Genomic DNA, 3882 nt, shown 5'->3' with positions numbered 1-3882 from the left:
CCTGGCAGCCGAGTCTGCAGAACCTACAGCTCCTGGCACGCGCTGGCCAACGCGGCACGGCCGCCTGCACGCCAAGCGCTGTAAGACCCCGCATCCCAGCGTGACCCAGGGAACCAACGCGGCTGGCCAGAAACCCCACACGCCAGGACCACAGCTCCCGCTGGGTTGCGAGAGGCAGTTTTCTCTGCTTTCTGACCCTGCAGCAACACCGTTGCTCACCCCTCCGAACCCCCACCAGTGCACCCAGAAGCCTCACCACCGGCTCGGGGCAGCCCCTGCCACCACCTCCAACGCTGCCACCCTGCAGGCACCGCCATCCTCCCCAGGAGCTGCCAGCTGATGGCACGGCTCCACTCACCTTCTCCCTCGGTGCAGCCAGGGCCCAGCAATGCTCAGCGACTGCTCTGCTCCTCCCTTGGTTGACACCGACCCCTCCGACGGCTGCCTTGCTCTTAACAGCAGCACCCGCCCCTCCACCCGGAGCAAGCCCTTTACAGGGAGGGGCCGCTGCCATCAGCCTCACTGCCCACACCTGGGGCCCCTCCAGCCCCAGCCCACAGCTGGAGGCCATCACCCACCCCCACAGAGCATCATCACACCTCCCAGCCCCTCACCTGGGGCAAAGGAAGCACAAAAGGCAGCCGGCAGCCAGCAAGTGTTTATTCAGTCACACACAGAACAAGTCCCAGAAGGGAGTGAGTCTGCTCCGGGGCTCAGGGCCCCTAATGCTGCCCCTGCCCCTGGCACACCTTGGCGCTTGTTCCCGGAGCCACGCTCCTCAGTCCAGCCGGGAACAGTCAGTCGGTTCCTGGAGCAACAAGCTGCAGGGCAGAGCTGGAAACTGCCAAACATGAGGAGAAAGATGCAGGACACAAGAAGACAGAAGAAAGGTGGCAGCTAGCTGACTAGTACAGGGGTAGAGAGAAAACAAGAGATGAGCAATGGGGCGGTGAGAGGATGGGGACAGGGAACCCAGCGTGGATATGCAGAAAAAAAAGCAGCAGGGAGAGAAGAAAACAGGCAGCAGAAAGAAGGAGGAGGAGCAGGACAGAAACCAACAAAGAAGGACGAGGAGCAGCATAGAGATGCAGAAAAAAAAAAAGCTGGGATGGGTGGCACAACAGACATGGAGGGGAAAAAAAAAAAGGGGGGGAGCAGGGAGCTAGACCAAGCAAGATGGAAGAAAGACCAAAAAGCTCCAGAGAACAGGGCACAGAGGGAGGAAAAAGCAACAGCGATGGGGAGTCAGGACAGCAAACCATGGGAAGGAACACAAAACAAATCACATCGCTACATGTGACAGGGCAGAGAAGGAAGAATTAGGAAACAGGGACAGAGACACAGAAAAAGAGAGACCTGGAGCCAAAAACTAATCCTGATGCATACAGAAAGAAGGGGGGTGGGGGTGGGGGGGTGTATTCTAAAACAGGGGAAACAGAGACAGAGAGATGGAGAAAAGACAAAAGCAATAGACTACAAGGCATCGAGAGAGGAATTACTGAATAGTAACAGAGCGCCAGCCAGAAACAGGCCACAAAGCAGCAAAGATCACAGGGGGTACGGGGCACAGAGGAAGGAATTCGCAAACCCGGCACAAGGAGCCAGACAGAGAGAGAGCGAGGCAAAAATTAAATGGTGAAAAGAGACAGACCGCAGGGCAGAGGGAGGAATTGATAAACAGGGACAGGGCACCCGACAGAGCATGATGGAGAACAGGGAAAAAAAAAATAGCAGCAAGCTACAGGGAAGAGGGAGGAATTAAAGAACAGTGACTGGAAGACAGACAGCGACACATGGAGAGAGAGAAGACAAAAGAGCGATGGGCAACAAGATGGATAGGGAGGAAATGAAAAACAGCAGAAGGGAGTCAGCCAGAGAGAAAGACACCGAGGAAAAAGGCCAGACAGTCTATGAGGGACGGAGGTAGGAATGAAAAACGGGGGACAGGGAGCAGGAAAGAGAGAGATGGAGATCGCAGGGAATAGCAGCGGGTGCAGGAAGAAGAAAGGGGCATCAATAGGAACAGGGAGCTGGACAGAGAGGGATGGAGAAAGGCAACAAGAGCGGCAGGGTACAGGGCAGAGAAAGGGAAGACCTACAAGATGGGGACAGGGAGATGCTCCAAGCAAGACGGAAGATACAGGTGAGCAAAAAAAGTTGAGCAGCACCAGAAAGAGAGGAGTCTAGGAGAAAGACAGGGAGGGACCAGGCCACACAAGAGGGATGAGAGGGGCCCAAGAGCTCGGGACTTACTGCAGTTCTCCGCGCTGCCAGGAGAATTTGACAGGTCAGACTCCTCCTTCTGTTTGCCTTCTCCCTTCCTCTTCTACAGCTCCAGGTGCCTGGCTGTCCTCCACTTATGAGAAGATGTAGGTGTCTCACAGCTCTTACGAGATGAGGCCTGCTAGACACAGAACCTCATTCAATCACACACTACGTGCAGGAGTAGGACAGAGCAAAGAGAGAGAAACCGAGAAGTGAGGAGCAGAACGGAAGGATCGAGAGAGAAATGGACTGAGGAGTGATGCAAAAGGTACAGAACAAGCAGTCAGAAGTGCAGACAGAAAAAGAAAAGGGAGCAGCAAGACAAGAGAGAGAAAGTGAGAGAGAAAGGGGGAGCAAGGCAGAAGAAAAGAAAGAAAAGATATAGAGAAGAAGAAAAAAAAAAATCACAGCATGGGAAAGAGAAGGGCGGGAAGGGACTGGGACATACAAGGGGGGCGACAGGGCCCCGAGGGCCCGGGACTCACCGCGGCTCTCGCTCCCGGCACTGCCGGGAGAACTGGACAGGTCAGATGCTTCTTTCTCCTTCCTTCCTCCTGCCCCTCCTCTTCTTCTGAAACTCCACTCGCCCGGCTGACCTCCCCCTAAAAGAATACGCGGGTGTCTCTCGGCTCTTACAAGACGTGGCTTCCGACACACGCAGCCTCGCTCGCTCGCTCGCTCCGCGGCCGTTCCGCGCCTGGGTCCGGCCCGCTGCGGACTGTGCAGAGGGCTCCTCGCTCACCCGGAGAGGCAGGCGCTCTCCTCCTGCAGGGCGAGGCGGCTGCTGCCCACATGCCCTTGACGTTCTCCTTCCTTCCCTTTCTCCGGCCCCTCCAGCTCCAGCCGCGGCGGCTCCCGCCCCGCTGCCCACGGCCGGGAAGGCTCGGCTCCGCCCGTCCCTTCTGGCCCCCGAGCCGTGAGAAGCGCCAGGCCGGGCAGAGACACCCCACGCCAGCCCGAGCTGGGCGCAGCCGGCGGCATCCCCGGGGCAGGAACGGACACGCGCGGCCCCAGCGCGGCCTCGGGAGGGGGCACGGAGGCGGCAGGGACCCTTATTGCCGCGGACCGGACCGGCCGCAGCCCCAACACTCACCTCCGCCGCGCACGCGCACTCCCGGGAGACGCCGCCGCCGCGCATGCGCACCCCCGGGCCGGGGGCACACCGCGTCTCGGGGAGCCGCGGGCAGCCCGCGGGAAACCGCCACAAAACCGCGTCTCGGGCCGCGCCGGTACCGAGGGCTGTGCCGTGCCGCGCGCGCCCGCCAGCGCCGCAGCTGCGGGGAACCGAGAGCGCAGAAACTGCAGCTCCCGGCGTGCCCCGGGGAGCCAACATGGCCGACCGGAAGCCCCCTGCACGTGACTACGGCTCCCGCCGCGCCGCCCGCGCACCCGGAAGCCCGGCCGAGCGCAGCCCCGCGCGGCTCCGGGCAGCGCCGCCGCCGCCCGGCCCCGACGCGGAGCGGCCTCCGCCCCCGGTCCCGCCGCACCTTTCCCCGCAGCCGCCCGGCCCCGCTCCTGCCTCGGCTCGCACCGGCTCCTCCTCCAGCACCGGCCCCGGACAGGGAGGGGTCGCTGCCTGCAGCCTCCCTGCCCGCCCCTGCGGCTCCTCCGGCCCGG

The 3882-nt window shown here is 61.1% G+C and overlaps 1 long non-coding RNA gene across 1 annotated transcript; it reads right to left on the bottom strand.

Moving 5' to 3' along the window:
- Positions 1-672: 672 nt before the first annotated feature.
- Positions 673-3294, bottom strand: LOC141964695 (uncharacterized). Its single transcript, XR_012634374.1, has 3 exons — positions 2751-3294; positions 2254-2401; positions 673-841 (listed from the first exon to the last, which is right to left on the bottom strand). It is a non-coding gene; the product is annotated as an uncharacterized LOC141964695 (long non-coding RNA).
- Between the last annotated feature and the right edge of the window lie 588 nt (positions 3295-3882).

The sequence above is a fragment of the Athene noctua genome, chromosome 11 (genome assembly GCF_965140245.1).
Source record: "Athene noctua chromosome 11, bAthNoc1.hap1.1, whole genome shotgun sequence".
Lineage (NCBI taxonomy): Eukaryota > Metazoa > Chordata > Aves > Strigiformes > Strigidae > Athene > Athene noctua.
The sequence above is the reverse complement of the archived record's forward strand: the minus strand, read 5'-3'. Positions and strand labels throughout refer to the sequence as shown.